The sequence below is a fragment of the Cyprinus carpio genome, chromosome A15 (genome assembly GCF_018340385.1).
Source record: "Cyprinus carpio isolate SPL01 chromosome A15, ASM1834038v1, whole genome shotgun sequence".
Classification (NCBI taxonomy): domain Eukaryota; kingdom Metazoa; phylum Chordata; class Actinopteri; order Cypriniformes; family Cyprinidae; genus Cyprinus; species Cyprinus carpio.
This window is the reverse complement of record NC_056586.1, coordinates 19,717,904-19,736,810: the sequence shown is the minus strand read 5'-3', so window position 1 is coordinate 19,736,810 and position 18,907 is coordinate 19,717,904. Positions and strand designations below refer to the sequence as shown.

Genomic DNA, 18,907 nt, shown 5'->3' with positions numbered 1-18,907 from the left:
CCACCAGGGTCAGTCTACAGGTCAGCAAACTCATTTACCACACCAGGCCACTAAATCCTCAGAGACAAATCACTGGTGGTCAGGCTGTGTGTGTGTGTGTCTGGCTCTCCCTCTCAGTCTCACAGTGAAGCACCTGGCAGTTGTTACAGTGGTCTCAAGGGTCCTGTTAAAAAAAATACTGACTAGAGTTCCGTTTCCCACCAAACACACACAAACAGACCCAATATAAGCCAAGATCTAAGACATAATTCTGTACAAAGTGACGGTTTTATCTCAGCACCATGATCGAGGAGAAAATTAAGAAACAACAAATAGCACAAACAGTTAAGTAATAATTTAAATACATATTAAAATACTTCCATGTTTTAACCCACCTTAATATGCCGAGACTACTATAAGTAAGCTGTCTGTGTTTCAACCAATGATGTTTGTTGGACCAGTGGTAGTCAGGAGATTAAAAATCAATGTGAAAAAAGCCATTATTTGAGCAATTCCACTTGGTGACATAGTAATACATGCTTAATTAAATTTTTATGTATTTTTATTTTACTTCTTAATTTTTTGACTTGTTGCCATGTTGCAATATCTAACAGGACAAATACCTTGCAAGACAAATGTATTTGTAAAGCATCTCTCCATAAAATATCAATATTAAATAAATATAAAAATATTAAGACATTTTCAGAAAGTGTTTCTTTAATATAAGTGTATTTTTCATTATTTTCATTTATAATGAAAACAAGACACATTTGCGATCTTTTAAAAAGAGATAGTTGTAATGATTTTTAAATATGAAGATTTTGACAGAAATACTCATTCAAATATAAAATATTAAAACTATAATGTATATAAAATATTATAGCTGTACTAATATTAGCAGAAAGTCCATAATTGAAATAGCTGTGGAATTGCTTGCAGCAAATGCACCTTCAGTTCCATTAGTGGAACACATGATGACTGGATTGAGATTCTCTTTTCCACCATTGGCCATCAGCCAGAAGACCCACTTACGAACATTTGTACACACACACACACACACACACACACACACACACACACACACACACACACACACACATACACACACTCTAAGCACAATTACTGATTTGCCTTCCAAATTGGCTGGATTTGCAGGAACAGTGGCTGTGGGTTTCTTATTAAATTTGAGAAATCCACTGCAGATGGTTGAATGTACAGTACATGATGGCATCATGTTTACACGCTCCAATAAGAAACATCAGCATGAACTGTTTCAGTGGAAATAGAGACAATATGTCAGCTGCTTTCACTGATTGCACAGTTTTGACGAATCCAAAAAGATTCTAGACGTCCCATGATTTTGATTTTGACATGATGTCAGACGCAGAGTCTTACATTAGTAGTGCTGTAACTGCACTGAACCACATTCACAGTTAAATATGTATGTGGGTTATCCTATTTTTAATTTGATGTCTGTGTTTAGAAAACATTTCCCACGTGCTTACATCTTACATCTTAATACAAGTATTTCTTTATTTATGTGGGGGATGACTATGGATGATTGGGAGTGCCATATTAATAAATATAATTTTCATGTAATTTACATTTATTAACACTTAGTTAATTAAAAATGTATTTACTATATATTAATATGGCACACAATTCTCCATGAAATGACAGTATCATCAAAGGCTGACCATGTCTGAAACATGTTATGTAACTGTGGCGTCCAGTTTCTCAAAAGCTGCCTTAAATTCATCACATCACGGTCCTTTGTTCCATAATAATAAAGAGCATCTAACACCAACTACACAAAATAATAAAAAGCTTGATATGGTGGTTTGGCTGAAAGTCTCTGCCACTATTCAGACTTATTCAAATATTTATGAAAACCACCTGGAAGGCATAACATTTGCATTGAGACAAAAGGTTATTGAGCTGGGGCACATTGTAAATGGTACCACAAAACTTCCAACAAATTCAAATTTAATGGTAACCTGCTGGAGAAGAAAAATGATGCAATATGTTCATGAGCTCAAGGCAGTGTTACAGCTGAGCAGCTTAGTCTTATTCAATGCTACATTAACTTTCCCATTCATGCGGCTTCTGTAAAATAGAAAGCCTGCGGCGTTCTGAGGCATGTGTGTGTCTGTGTGTTTGTGTGTGTGTGTGTGTACTTTGCATATGTGTGTTAGCGTGTCCGCCTGAAAATTTATTTGTATTAGTTTGTTTGTGTGTGTCTTTGAGCATGAACGCACCCAGATTGGTTTTCTCCTTTTACTCTCTTTTACTTGCTACAGCCTGGGGACACATGAAAAATGATCGAATACTGATTTGAAAAATGCGCTGTATAATTTTTTCACGTTTAGACTTCTGAAAACACAAACGTTCCCATGATGCTTTGGAGCACCTCTTTGATTTTTGCCATAATTTTTTTTGTGTGTGTAACAACTGCAGATGTTTTGTTATATATATTTTGATAAACACTACCAGAAAAGCAGTTGTGTACATTATTAGATAAATAAATAAATGTTCTTCGTTGTGTAAAATCAAATAATCTGTGAGGGATGACGCACCAAAAGATGCAACGCTGCATAGCAATTCCTCTATGGCTGCATGAGCTGAAAGCCAAATAAGCAAATCCGGCCTACGAATCTTCAGTTCGATCATACTTCATGCTTGCCTGATGATGAATGTCCCCTGTATTGAGTCAGCATCAGAAAATCAATACTTCTCAAATTGAAACAGTATAGGGTTGTATTGATCTGGGCTGCTAAATCAGAAAGAGAAGGCTTTGATGGGACGTTGCCAGACAGCTCTGAGCCCAGTAATGACACACTATCAATTTTGGCTTTACACTGATAAATCAAGTCGAAAATTGGATGTCAGATTTTTTTCTTCAAGCTTTTCACTGAGGGAGTTATTTTCCTTTCCCTCTTCTGTTGACCTCTGACCTCTGCCAGTGAATTATAAAGTTCAGTCTTGTCAAAAGTAAGAAGCATTGGGATTACTGATGGAAAAGAAATCTATGAAATTGAAAAAACATGGAGCCATTTATTTGCATGTTATTGGCATATTATGTCATATTTGGAGGCAATGTAAGGCAGATTATTGTCATAATCAATTAACTACGTCACAAATCTTTGCTCTTTTCTCCCTGTACTCCTGTTTTTAAGTTCATTCCAGTGTAATATAAATTATATTATTTGTACTCATTAATAGGAAATAATATTTGTAGAAATATTATACTATTTTATATATGATATGATATTTTAGAATGTGATTTACACTTTAAAAAGTGTGTAATTTCTGTATGATCCAAATTGTTTTCAATTAAGGTTTGTTTGTTTGTTTGTTTGTTTTAATATGGCATTCACAGTCCTCCGTAATCATATCTATAATAAATATGCAAATAATTTAAATATTTAAATACAAATATTTATAATGATCATTCCAGTGTAATAGAAATGGTTTTATCTGTTCTCACGATTAGGAAATAATAATTAAATAATATAAATTTATTTTATTTTATATATTATATGTTTTAAATCGTGTTTTACACTGCACAAAGTGTGTAATTTCTGTAACATCCAATTAAGTTTTCAATTAATATATTTATTTATTTATTTATTTATTTTAATATGGCACTCGCAATCCTCCATAAACATGTTCACAATAAATGAACAAATATTTAGTTAATTAAACAGATATATATTTATTTAATTAAACAGATATATGTTTATAATTATACTATATAGTTATATAGTATTGTGCATCGACTGGGTAGCACACTCTGATAAGCCGCTGGTTCTGGACCTCTAAGGGCCGTGGGTTCGAATGCAGGGTGGTTAATGTTGCTTCTGTGGGAAGTCGTGGCCTAGTGGTTAGAGAGTTTGACTCCTAACCCTAAGGTTGTGGGTTCGAGTCTCGGTGCCGGCAATACCACAACTGAGGTGCCCTTGAGCAATGCACCGAACCTCCAACTGCTCCCCGGGTGCTGCAGCATAAAAATGCCCTCTCCCCGGGTGTGTGTTCACGGTGTGTGTGTGTTCACTGCTGTGTGTGTGCACTTTGGATGGGTTAAATGCAGCGCATGAATTCTGAGTATGGGTCACCATACTTGGCTGTATGTCACTTCCCTTTCACTTTCATATAAATAAAATGATTTTGATATCACAGAAATTACACACTTTTTAAAAATGTACATAATGCAAAAGTAACCTGTTTTATTCTGCATTGTTGTGACTACTTCATTATGTTGAATTATGTTTCCTTGCTTCAGTAAGTGTTAGCAAGTAATAATATGGGTAATTTTATTTATTTTTTTAATTATTTGTCTTAACTTTTGGCGTTCTATTCACATAGAATGAGCAGTTTAGTAGTATGCTATTGAAAACATGGCCATTGTCTGTTTTAATGCTAAAGCAAGCTCTGCACAACACACTCAGTCTCAGCAATCATCCCAATCATCATGTCACACTGAATAAAGAAGATGGCCACTGATTTGCAATCAGCATTTTTTTCCAGGCATAGGTGCGTAGCTGACTATGCTTGGTGTCCAATAATACTACTTCCTAGTGTCCATTACCTGGAGTTTAATGTAGCTCTGAACAGTCGCTAATTGCTCCAGAATGGCTGTCTGTAACAAAAATGTAAAGTCCGTGGTCACAGAGGACAGGCGTCCCGTTGTTGCGTTCATGCCCGTTGTCAATGTCAGCACTATGGCTGACAGCTGATCGAGGACCAGCATACCTGGACCACATCAGACCTTAACTTAACCTGACTTGGGTATTGATTGTCAACGCTTTCTCTCATATAATTAGTTTTTTTTTTGTTTTTTTTTTTTTTTTTTTTTTTTTTTTTGCTGTTGATGGAAAGGAGGGAGATGAAGAAAAAGACAGTGCCAAGAGATGGAGAGTAGTAGCATGTATTGATTTGTTGGAAGGTGGAGAATGAGGGAGGTACCATTTCCCTTGAATAACGGTGTGCGTGGTCTCTTGTTTGATGGATGGCAGGAGTCCGATACTGGATAATAACTTGGTGATAGAATGGAGCCTTCCAGTTGCACACGGCTTGGTTAAGCAGTCTCACTGGGAGTGGTTGAAAGGTTATCAATACCAATAGCAGCAATTGAAGGGAAATATATAAAGCCCTTATTGGTTTTAGGCCCCCCAAAATGAGGATTTTGGTCTGAATTGCATTTAATTGCTGGAAATATGGAGCTAAAAATTAACATTCTTGCATTATTTACTCACCATCATGTCACCACATCAATCAGGCTCTCATAAGAAATAAATAGTCATAAAAGCATATAGTATTATTGCATTTACTTCAAATAATATGAATATGTACAAACATACAGTAAAAACAATAATATTGTGAATATTCAAAATATTAAATAATAAAAAATCTTAAAATAATGTCATTTGAACCCATGTACTGTCTCTGTCTAAATCTTCAAAAATTGTCCTTTAGTGTTCCACTAGGAGTACTAGTGAGTAAATAATGACTGAATTTTCATTTTTTTGTCAACCTATTTCTTTAAGCTAATTAGGGAAAGCAGGAGAGAACAGTGAATGTGATTCAAATTATCTTTGACATCTGAAGACTGATGGAGAAACTGTTGAAATGACTCTTAAACACATCCTTACCTGAGTGACCTTCCATTGCCGTGTTTCACATTGTGTCCAGTTTTGAAATAAACAAGTCGACTATGCTAGTTTCCACCGAAGCTCCTTTTGTTACAAAACCTTTGGTAAACTGAACACCTGTGGTCACTATTTGCAAGCTAAAAACTTTCATAATGACTCTTTCATTCACAAACCCCTCCGATTGTTTTTTGACCTACAAAAAGTCACTTCCCCTTGGGCGTGCTTAACCTCAAAGCTTGTGCTAATTATCTCTGGCAAGAGAGGGCTGCTGGAACGATCATCAATTTCAACAGAAAGAGCGCTACTGCTAGAGTTTTCTCACTTGGTTGGCTTCGTCTTTGGTGAGAGATGGACGGTTTGCTGAAACGGGCGAGAAGGGATGTCTGACCTGTACTAGAACCCTGTCTCTCACACAGGCAGCCGCGTCTGTCTTCATCCAATGCAGTGACCCGAGGTGCAGGCCTTGCCAGTCTTAAGCCAAAGTGCTTTTTTTTTTGTGTCTGCTTGAGTATTTTAGTTTGATTCAGCTACAGTACATAATGAAGTTTCTAAGGAAGCTTGTTTTTGCCACAGAATAAAAAATAAAAAAGGTAATTGCCAATTCTGACATTTTTCTTGAAAATTGCGAGCTAACATCACAATTCTAACATTTATTCTCAGAATTGCAAGTTATAAACGTTGTTTCCAAGTTTACGTATCACAATTCAGATTTTTTTTTCTTTATAACTGCAAGTTATAAAGTTGCAATCGTGAATTTATGGGAATTGACTTTTTCTCAGAATTCTCTGTTTATCTTGCAATTTTTACTTTTTTTTCGCAGAATTTTGAATTTACATATCACAAACTTTTTTTTGCAATGGAATAAAAAATTAAAAAAGGTAATCGTGACTATTTCACAATTTTTACTTTTTTGTCTTGCAGTGGTGTTTGACTGGCTTTTTTCTCATAATTGTGAGGTATAAACTCAGAATTGTGGGAAGAAAAATAATTGAGAGATATAAACTCAGAAATATGTGATAAAAAGTCATAAATACCTTTTTTTTCTTATAAGGTTACTGACTGAGTTGTGGACTATAACGTGTGCCATTTTATTACATTTCTGTTACATCATATGTTCAAAGATCATTTCATTTTAATTGAAAACCTAACTCATATCAGGTTTAAATGTGTTTACCTTGAAAAGTGAGACTTTTAAAATGGATGATAAATAGCTGGATACACTGTAGTGTTTATGTATGATTTGGCTTTGATTCAGACATAAACTCTTGCGGAGAAATGAAAGCCAGGACAAAGATAAAAAGTTCAGGCTAGAGAATATATCCAGAAAATATCTGTTTACCAAAAGCTGTTTTCTAAATATTTCATGAGGCTTTTTTGTGGCTTTTCCTGACAGGCTACCTTAGGTGTAAATAATTTCCATCTGAGGTGCAATTCCACAAAGAGTACAGTCTTAAATAAGTATTGTAAAAGCATATTAAATGATCTCCATCTTGGAAAGGATTTTGGCTGTCAAACCCCAAAGATCAAGCTATATTAGTTTTAAGTAGTGCTAATACCCCCAATTTCAAACAGACATATGCAAAGGGAGTAGAGAGTTGGCTTAACTTCATTGAAAGTGTTGAGTGTGTGTTTAGCGTCATGAACATGGCAGCCATAACATCAGAGTCAATGTGGCACTGAAGAAAGCCAGGCGACCCCCAAAATAGAGCAGTCACTGATTACCGCTATTTAACTAATTATGCTCCATTTCTGTCCCCAATGGATGCATTTAATGAGAACATAATGGTGCCTTATTGAATTGAATTTCCCTGGCATTCTCTTTCTCTTATGTGCCACAACAAGAGACTATCTGTAGTGACATGACTGTATTCTTTTCCAAATCTGAATGGTTTGCCAGTGATTGGCTTTACAAGTCAAATATGCATGGTTTGTTTTATTTATATATCATTGGACATAATCCTCTTTTTGTAATGCCTATCAGTGTTTTGTGTGCCACAATAATGTATTTGAATTATCTGCATTATCAACAAATGAATAAAATTAAATACAATTAAATGCATTTAATTTAGAGGAATTGCCATATCACAATTAATTTCAATATTTTTTATTGATTGCAAGCCCTATTTTTCTGTTATTGTTATTATTATAAACTTAGAAAATGCAATCATGCATGTACTGAATCCATAACTGCTTGTATGATAAAGTACATTTAAATATATACTACATAGTGAATGTAGCAATGACCGTGTGGGGACACTGATGCACACTGTCTAAAAAAAAAAAGAAAAAAACGCTGTAAAATGTGACAGTTCTCAAATGATTTGAAACCTCCTTCAAAAGCAGTTTGGATTAAGATTCGGAGTTCATGTGGTGTTTTGCTCTCTGTATGAACAAGGCCTTATTCACAAAGACTCTGCTCAGGAGACCTCAGAGATCCAGAGGTGGTCAAAGATGTGTCTAGACGGAACAGTTGCACCACTGAATCCTCCCACTTAAATGAATCTTTGGAGATGTACAATGAAGGTCTGCTTGGTTTGACCGCTCAAGCCCTGCAGAGCAGCACGGTAAAAGGGTAATCCATCTCATGAACCAGCATCCCATATTCCCCCACAACACCAGTGTAAAAGCCCAATAGATCATATCTGCAGCCAGGCTTTCCAAACAAAAGCATAGCTATATATATTTTTAAGATTAAATTGTTCTCCTTTCCTTTATTTCCCATTTTGCCATTTTAGACTGAATCATGGCTGTCATTTTTTACAGCCTTTCACAAACAATACATGCCCTATGGACACAGAGGTCTTAAATCTTGTTCTCTCAGTCTCTGAGAGTGTTTTTTTAATGTATGGAAGAGAGGGGATACACAGTTATTTACACCAGTCTTTTGTGATGCATTTAGAAAAAAAATTACACCCAAAGCAGTAGTAAATAATGACTGGCACTCTGGTTGGCTGATAGTTTTGGTTATCAGTGCAGGGAAATTAGCTTTTAAAATGCAGTTGGAAATCCATTTGGGTGATTGATGGCCGATGTGACTAATAAATATGAGCCGCTTTCGAGGAGGGCTGGCCCTCCACCATCCTTTATGCCTGTCAACATGAGCTGTGCGATTGGTAAAGTCGAGCGTGTCGGAAGCTAATTCCGGTGAGTGATTACCATTCAGAAGAAACGGCTATCAGGATCTACTCTTTAATGTGAAGACCAGCGAAAATAGAGTATTTTTTCATTCCTTTTTGAGATATAACACAATTAAGTAGCCTATTAGGCATTGAATTTATTTTCTAATAAAGACTCCTGCACAACAGCACCATTGCAAAATGTGCATGTCATATTGCTCTTTTATATAACAGTTAGTTCTGGTCAAATTTAATTGGCTGAATGGTGTTCTATAAGTGATAATACAACATCAAAGAGACTTTTAAGCAATTGTTGGCAGATTAAAATGCTTAAGATCTGGTTTGAGGGTGAGTAAAATTTGAAATAATGCATGAATACACTACTGCTAATGTGTGTTCTATAACTACATTACAGAAACAAACATATAAACACAATGCATTATATCAAGAAGTGTCTTTTGGACATTGTTATTACAACAATGAGAAAATACAAAATAATGCCAGGTGACAGGGATCGAATATTCACTGCAAAACTGGTCCCATCTGATATTGTCATTGGTCAGCAGATTCTAAATTTTTCACAGACCTTTATGTTCTCCCTTTCTGCCCTTTCAATGCTTCATCCCCATTGAAATTAATCATTTTTGCAGTGGTGGCGGAGCTGAGGCAGGGATGACTGGAGGAGGCAGGAAAGGGTGGGTGGATGAAAAATCCAGACAGGTAGAGGGTTCAGGGAAGGCCGCCCACACACACCACATCGCGACTCCCAACATTGGGAGTGCGGCGACAGGGGGACGACCTCCGGGGTCGTTTCAGAGCAGGTAGACAGTTCAGGGTAGACAGAGAGTTTAGACGAAGGTGGGAGAAGATGGGGCATGTCTGCATATATATCCAAAAAACAGTCCATTGAGCTCGACTCACCCTCAGCCATGGTGCAGTGGGCGGAGCTTCCCTCCACACTCTCGCTGTCCATAGCTCTCTCCCCTGCGGTGAGCTCTGTAGCCAGCTCTTGCACCTGGTCTGATGTCATGGGCTCTAGCTCCGGGTCGATCCTCAGCTCTGTAGCTCTCTCTAGCAATGGCTCGTTGGTTGCGGTGGGCTTTGGCTCTCTGTCAGTGGAAGGCTCAGGCTTTTGGTCCGAACAGCGTGGTGATGGTGGGCTGGGATCTGGGTCTGGCTGTGTTCTGGATCGGGGGTAGACGCTCTCCAGACACTGGATGATTGCCTCCCTCCAGCACAGTCCGGTGGTGTCTGGGAGGTCGACGGGCCGATGGTGATTAGCCCCGATCCAGAACATTGAGTTCAGAGTCACATCGTCGAAAACTGTTATAATGGCGAGCTGGCTGAACTCAACAGCAAAATCCAAAAGTGGAAGGTCTTGACGGGGTAGGGTGATGAATAGGTCGGCAATATCCATCACTAAAAATAAAAACTGACAAAAACATGAAAACAAAACACACATATATATTCTTTGGGTCCTGGGTATTTTGTCATGAGACTACTGTTAGGGAGACTATGATACGACGAAGGTATAACAACAAATCCCTTTAATGGTAATCCACACGAAGAAGAGGGTAACACACAGGGTAACATCAACAATACCGGACACAAAACAGTGAACAGAACACAACTTAAGTAGGCTGGCAAATTAAGATAATTAACTAGACACACCTGAACCAAATGACATAATGAACGGGAGACATAAACTAGGTCACACAGAGCACATGGGGAAAGAAAACACAAAAAACAGTCCAGGGGTGTGACAGTGCCATATTCCTTAAATATTATCCATTGCTCTTTAGAAGGACTGCTGTAATATTTTTAATGGACTAAAATAAGTTGTAAAAGAGTACAGTATACGTTTATAATGCCCCTGTGGGAAGAAGACCTCTCTTTTGAGCTGGACCACCCTGGGAGAGGAAACTCGCATCATGGCAATTTTGGCACTGACTAAATCTGGCTCTACATGTTGACCGCAGGGTTTAACGTATCACTGGACCCTCATCCAATCCTGCGGAAACCACCACCAAAGCAAAAGCATATGCTTCAGGGGAAAGAGTGGATGAAGAAATGTAAACGGTGTCATCAAGCACCCTTCGGTTTATCGTTCACTGTTATGCTATGTGCTTGTCTAATCCACTTATTAAGAAGAAAACAAAAATGTTTGGGCTTTTATCTGAATTGATGTACACAGCCGAAATACCACTGTCAAACCAAATCAAAATCATCATATATGCTGTGGAAGGGGAAACTCTGAAATCTTCAAAGTGTACGCGCATGGATTTCTCCCGCGGCTGTCCGCTACTCAGCTTTGGATGTTATAATCTTAAATGGTAATCGCCTGGTTGCCTCGGTGGGATTTACATTTTTTCGCGCTGTAATCTTGCATTTACAATGTCATTTACGTGACTTTGACCTCTCCGCCTCTTGACATCTCTGTCTGGCTCGAGGTATAAAACTGACAACAGACAAGCCCCCGACAAAACGCTTTGCTTTTCATACCCTGGTGAGTGATGAACTTTTAGCATGCTACTCATGTATGTAAACAGGCTTTGTTTCCTACACACACACACACACACACACATTCTTGATTGATGTTAAACTGAGAGCGAGCACTCATGTTGCTGTCAGAGCTCGGCTAAGTCCCTTGAGCCTCCTGATTTCTTGACATTTGTAGATATAATATTCACGCAACAAGGAGCAGCTTTTGTGATGTGATCCTGCTGTAACACTTTAATCTGTTTAGACTGCTTCAATATTATGGCAGAGTGGAGAGAGGCCCATTCAATACAATCCATAGCTTGGGGCAAACACCTCAGAAGGATCTGAGGATTTTTTTAATGGAATGGCTCTGCCTTGTGTTAAAGTGAGAATGTTGGCTTCTATTGTTATATACAAGTGTGGGGCAAACACCTCAGAAGGATCTGAGGATTTTTTTAATGGAATGGCTTTTATATATATATTTTTTATTTGTATATTTTGTGTGTGTGTGTGTGTGTGTGTGGTGTATATGTATGTATATATATATATATATATATATATATATATATATATATACATATGTGTGTACATATGTATATGTGTGTGTGTGTGTGTGTGTGTGTATGTATGTATTTATATATATATATATATATATATATTTTGTGTGTGTGTGTGTGTGTGTGTGTGTGTGTGTGTATATATATATATATAATTTTATTAACACAATTATTTTTTTGATGTTTCTTATTTTTGAATTTTTATATTTTTAATCACACTATTTTTAACATTTAATCAAACTAATCATTCCCTCCATTTCAGCTCTTAAAGTCAACATGAAATGGAAATTCATTCATCTGTTTTTTTCAAATGCATGTTATGTATCTTGTTGTGAATGATTCATCCATGAATATTCTTCATTTTTATTGCATTTTTTAACCTTGTAGTTTCTAATCAAAATGTCATAATTTGATCTGGTAAAACAACAAGATTGGAAAGATCTATTGCTACTTCCATTATATTGACATTGTATATACATACTACTCGATACACATTTTCAAACTGGCATGGTTTAGTTACAACAAAAAATATAAAAGTATATATATTTGGACAAAACTAGAGCAAGTATATGATGATAGAATTTCAAAATTAGCCTGAATTAGTCCCTTTTCCCTTACTAATTTTGCACAAATCAATTAATTTTTGTACAATATTCCTACAGATAGTTCTTTAACCTCTGTTTGTAAGATAGGAACCTAGACAAATGACTCATGTCATAGTTTTTGATGGAAATTAGTATATGGCTCAAAGTGAATGGTGTATTTTCCCATGAGTAGCTGGTAATGAAGACAAACCACATGTGGAATTTGTTGATTGTCCCATACCATGCTGTCATCTATCCCCCAATTACACCAATCATCACTCTCTAAATCCTCTTTGGAGTAAATTAGCTGCAGTATTATTTGGTGCTGGCCTGCTTTTCCTTTCTGTGCGTTTTCCTTTCCCTCTCTCTCACTCCGTTTTGATGCCTTTGAAACATCTCCAGCCCGAGCGTGCTTGAAACGAGCTGCACTTAGTAACCTGATGCTGGTCCCTGCCCTTAATGGTTTGCATTAGCTTCAAGCAATAAAATTAGCCCAGGTCCCTGCTAATGTTGGAATAATCATTTACAAAGATGGTTACCACATGCTGTAGCCATTTCCCTCTCATTCCCCTTGCTCCCCTTTTTTCTCAGCCTCTCATTTTTTCCTTTTATACAGCCTCTAATTCGCTGTTATTAATAATGAATAAAAACGCAATTTTCTGCAGCTTGCTCCAGGGCCCTGGGAATCATTTCAATGAATATTTCAGCACGTTATTTTAATCACAGCTGCACATATGCAGAGGGAGGGGGTCCCTGTTTTATTGGCCTGGGGTGTGGCTATGGTGAGACCCCAGCATCATTAAAACCCCTCTCTGGCTGCATAGAGGGTCCTACCTCTGATTTACAAGACTTGTTAAAAACACACAGAAAAAAGGAGGCAAGCTGCGCCATTTATACTTGTAATTTGATACAGTATTTGTTAATGGGACTTGCTGTTATTTATTTGTGTGCTGGAGAGCCTCGGCTGCTGTTTTGTGCCCGAGGGGTTCTCGTGCAAACGCATGTCTGGGTTTCTGGAGCGTTAATGACCTTCATGAATTAGCTATATTTTACCAGATATCATTTGATTCTCCCTCATGTGTAACCTTTGGTTTGGGTACGCTCCAAAATGCAATTCTCCATAGCATTGTATGTGGAATATTACACTGCTATATAAATGTAATGCTTTCTTTGTGTGTGTCTCTGGAAGCCCATTTCTCCCATACAAAAGAAAAACAAATTATGCTTTGCTAAACCCTAATTATTTAATTATGTTATTATAAGAAGTCATAATTGTGAGATACTAAGTCATGATTATAAGATAAAAAGTAATTTGAAACACTAAGTCTTAATTTTGACAAAAACTGAAATTCTGACAAAGTCAACTGTGCGAGTAATAATTATGACGGAAAGTACGATTTTTATTATGTCATGAGTTTTATTTCATAATTAATACTGTCATTGACATTTTGTCTTATAATATTTACTATAATATCTTTCCATCTTTCTCATTATTGTATCTTAGTATTTACTTAATAATTTAACTATTTAATTATTTCCTAATTTCACCTTTTCATGTGAGAATTTTCAGAACTTAGTATCTCATAAGTTTACCTTTTTGTCAGAATTTGGCATCATTTTAACTTTATTTGTCTCATAATTAAGAATTTTTATCTCGTAATTAATTTGTAGTAGGCCATAATTCATTTTTTTTTTACCTTATACTTATGACTAATCCAACATTTTATGTTAAAACTTTGACTGTTTATGTCATAATTAAGACTAATGTCATAATTCCAACTTTGATGTAATTTTTTTCATCATAATTAGGAGTTTTCATATGATTTACCAAATCACTGTTATTTTTACCTAATGTGATGAAAATGGGTTTCCATATGTGTCTGATGTGTTTCTGTTGTAGTTCCTCACATATGTGAATGTATTTTTTACGAAATGTGTAATAACATACAAATGTGCCAAAGTATGATGTGCCCTGTAGTAAGCTGTATTATATTCTGTGCTTTCATTTTTTTCATTTTATCTTTCCAATTTTTTTTTTTTTTTTTTCTGATTCCTAACAGGAGTTCCTGTCTTTTCCCCTTTTCCAGTCAGATGCATGACTTCTGGCGTCTGGATTACTGGGAGGATGACCTCCGGAGGAGGCGGAGATTCATCCGAAACCCTTTTGGCTCCACCCACTTGGACATCACGTGCAAATCGCTGGAGGACTACGGTCAGTAATTCTGCCAACAGCCACTCAAAAATGTTGCTGGACTCTGTCAGTCTAGCTCATTATCCCAAATTGCGTTCATTTCATACAATGACATCATTGTTCACCAAATGGGATACACATATGTGAATTAGAAAGCCTCCAATCAACTCTTGGACGCAGCTAATATTCTCGGAGCTGAGAAACAGTTCGTTGTCAGCTTTATAGGTTTTATATTTATGAGCCTTGTCAATTGAACATGGCAAGAGGGCTTTATGGTAGGTTTTTATATTCTAACGGCACACATTGTTGAGAAGAAAATTGCGCGGCTTTTTTTTTTTTTTTACTGTTTCTGCCTTTTGCACTCAAACATTTTTCCTCATTGACCCTCATCTGTGTCTCGCAACAGAGGCTTTAAAAGAGAAACGGTTCAATACTATTAACCACTGTGGGCGCTTCTCCTCCAGGCATCAAACTGAAGATACGAGGGGGAGCGCATTAACCGAACAAGGGCAAATCCACAATTGAACCCTTGGTATTAGCTTATACTTATGGGTAGAGGCATATGAGAGTGTTATTTGACAGCATGTTTTGTTATAATGCGACCACCTGGGATGATAATGGATTGCACTTTTTAATGTAATGAAATAAATTTTGTAATACATATGTCATTTTAAAGAGCATTCTTTGACTTGTTATGCGTTAATATTGTGTCTATCTACATGTCTGGCCTTTTGTGCTCAACTGTTTTGAGGCCATGTCAGATGGTCTGTGTGTCAGAGCCAGAACACACACATGCAAACTCGTACATACACATGCCAGCTGTTCCGTGACCTGCAGGTGGCCCCTGCTCATGTCACAACAGACTTTTTCCCCACACTAATTCATTTTGCCACCATATCAAATCCACACTGTCTTTCAAACATATTAGCCAGCATATCTCCTGCATTTCTTCAGAAGCTCACACCACTTTAGTATTCCTCTGGCCCGGCTTCTTTTTCTGCCTGTCCCTGGTAAGTTGTCAGTGCATCTCTGTGGACCTGCGGTCTAGTGTCTGGGGCCGCTGTGATTGAGGACTTGTTGAGGTCCCCAGGCTTCTTACCAGTCCTTAATGAGTGGAATAATGCATAAGATTGTCATGTGAAAGGGATTGCCTGTAGTCAGATGTTGCCCCCACAATGCCATAGAGAGAGCCTGAGAGAGAGGGAGAGCAAAGAGCCACTTCTCTATATGGGTTTTATAGAAACAGAGGGATTGTTTTCCTAAACCAGCAGAACAGTGTTAAGCTTTAAAGCTAAATATAATCTTATAAATGCAATGGACTTAAATGAAAACATTCAAAATAAACGAAACAAATTCTTTTATTTTTTTATTTAATAATTATAATTTAAAAATAATAATAATGTTCTTTTTTAATTTCATTTTATTTATTTAGTTCATTGTATTTAAAAGCACTCTTATTTATTACCTATAATGAAAACTATATGTAACACTGTACATTGCATAGGACATATAAATCATCCTTTTAAGAAGCGCTAAAAGTCAGTAGCTCTGTGCTCTGCTGAAATGGCAGTAGTGGAGGTTTACAGCTGCTTTTGTGACTGGCGGCCAAGGTACGTTGACTTAACGTAGGTGATTTGAATGAATTAACTGTTAAGAGTGTATATAAGTTTCCATTATTTTTGCCAGAAACCAAAGAGATTGAAAAATGACTGCTCTCAAATGTCAGAACACTGGCAGTTGACAGCAGTCACTGCATATAGGGCTTGTTTTTATTCACAATGACATATTTTCATAGAGCTTGTCTGCGTTAGAACATATGCAGCACTTAAGCAATATTTCACATTTCTTTTTGTGCAAAATGACATTGGGTGGACATGAAATATGCCTCAGGTTCATTCGAAAAATGTTCTAACTACCATGGAAACAACATCATTATATTTGATTCATAGTAATTTAATGTATTTTCTGTAGCTGTAATATGATCTTCAATCACTGAAAGTAGAGGAACAGGCTGAATTTAATGGGACCTCAAATGGTGGACTATATGTTGTATAAGCATTTGATAAACCATACTGCTCTATGCCTCACTCCCAAGCACCTTTGCATGTGTCTGTGGGAAACTTTGCTTTAAAATAGCTCAGTTTAGTCTATTAGCCATGCTGACAAAATAGTGAGCGTGCTTCATGCAGGTCTCAGGCTTTGATACTGTACATTCCCCCTTATTCACGAGTGGCCGAGTATATTGTTAGCTGATTGGAATTGGGCAAGCATGAAATGGAAGTCAGGTTAATATTGATCCTGCTCTTTAACAGACTGTTCTACCTCCGGGTGTCCTTGAAGTTTCTTTTCAGGTGAGCAGCTCTGCCCTGACCCAGTGAACCTCTCTGGACAGAGATCTTTATAGCTTGTTATAAGAGAAAGAGTGAAAGAGCGAGAAGAAGGGCGGACTTAAGAGAGGTTTGATGATTCAATGCAAATTTAATAGAAGTAAATCGACAAATGATGTTGATTACCACAAAAATGAATGTTGACTGTTTGCTTAAGAAAAGCAGAAATCTGGGTTACAATGAGAAACTTACAATGGAAGTAATTGAGGCCAATTTGTAAACGTTAAAATACTCACTGTTTATATTGTAAAACCGCAAGAAGTAAACAGCATGCATGTTAACATGATTTTATTGTGGAAATAAATTGCTTGCTAACGTTTCAGTTTTTAAACTTTGTTGTCATGACAATGCCTAAAACTCTAAAATAACTTTAAAAATAATTAGTAAAGTGCTTTTATAAAAATCCCCATTCTTTTCCATTGTAAGTGCCTCACCATAACATGCATTTTCATGGTCCCTAAAGGTCCTTAAAACTTTTCAAATGTAAGGTCATATAAAGTCTTAAATCTCTGCCGCTACCCTGATTTTTATTTTTATTTTTATTATTATTATTTAAGAAAACAAGGAACGAATCAAAATTATTTTGTGTGATAATTAATATTATACCAGTTCTGATTCATTTGAAATTGTAATGAACCTGGAATATTCCTTTAATAAGCATGTGAAAGCCTAATCAAATTAGCCCAAATATTTAAACACGCAGGTGTTCTAATTCTAAATCTGTGGAGCTATCTGCGAAATTCTGTGCATATAGATTCCATGTGGGCCTTGTAATCAGCCATATTGGTTCTGTATGTGTGATACCAAATGCTTCTCACATGAGTAAAACCATAACAAAAACTTTGCATGGGTCTCCGGTTTCACTTTACGAAGTTGGGTTTCTTTTTCCAGAGCTGACTGCAGAATTCCTGGCATTTGATCGACGAGCGCAACAAGCCTACTTTGCCACTTTGTTTGTGTGTGAATGCACTTATGGCACATGTGCAACATTTTGTTTGAGTTATTATAGATCAGTCAACTGCAGAGACATGCGTCTACACGTCTCACAATCTCTTTTTCCATCTTAGTACATTGTGTATTTTTACAAAAGGCATCTCATTTGTCAATTTCAGAATGGAAAGATACATCAGTTGCAGTTACTGCTTAAATGGAATATTATGTCATTCTTTATTTATATTTTTATCCTAATTTTTGGGGCACTTTCATTTAAGGCTACAAGTGTGCATTACTCAAGTGGGGCAAGAAAAGTGCAAGGCAAATACAACATAAAACATGGACTCTGAGCAACAATAACCAACCAAATGAAGAACTGTTTGAAGCCTTTTAGCTCATCTGAAAAAACTTGAACAGTAAAACTACCGAGCACTTAAATATTTCCACCTTGGGAGCTGCTTTCACAAACTGTAAAATTTCCTTTGCCACAAGCTGTGCACATTTTTTTTTTTCGTTCAATGTGACTTTTGAAAGAAAAAGGCCAAGTAAAGAGATCTGTGTGTTGAAGAAGTCACATAGTGATGGAATGACTGATTTTTTTTTCTTTCCTTTTTCGAAGCCTTCAAAACCCCAAGCTACTTAGCTCTCCTTCATTTATCAAGTAACAGTTTTGCACTGCTGAAGGTGCTATTCTGAGCCCACTTCAAATATTTGGTTTTCATCATATTGTGCTAGTCATTGGATATAAGTTTAGAGCTACATCTACTTCAGCACATTTTGATTTGTTTGTTATTCTGTAGGTATGTCAGTCAGTCAATGACAGTCCCCCCTAACCCTCAGCTGTATGGATCAGATCCAAGCTTTTAGCAAACCACCACAACTGGCAGACCAGCCATCACCTGGTCTTTCTCAACCCTGCTGCTTCATGCCAAATTTGTGCCCTGGGTAACATAAACCCTCTGATGGCAGAGCGGGTAAGCCATGCAGGGCTTGAATAGCTTCACTATTGACCGTGCTGGCTCACAGGA

At 36.9% G+C, this 18,907-nt stretch overlaps 1 pseudogene; it reads left to right on the top strand.

Annotated features, from left to right (window-relative positions):
* Positions 1-18,907, top strand: part of LOC109104379 — a 248,414-nt pseudogene that overhangs the window by 146,044 nt on the left and 83,463 nt on the right.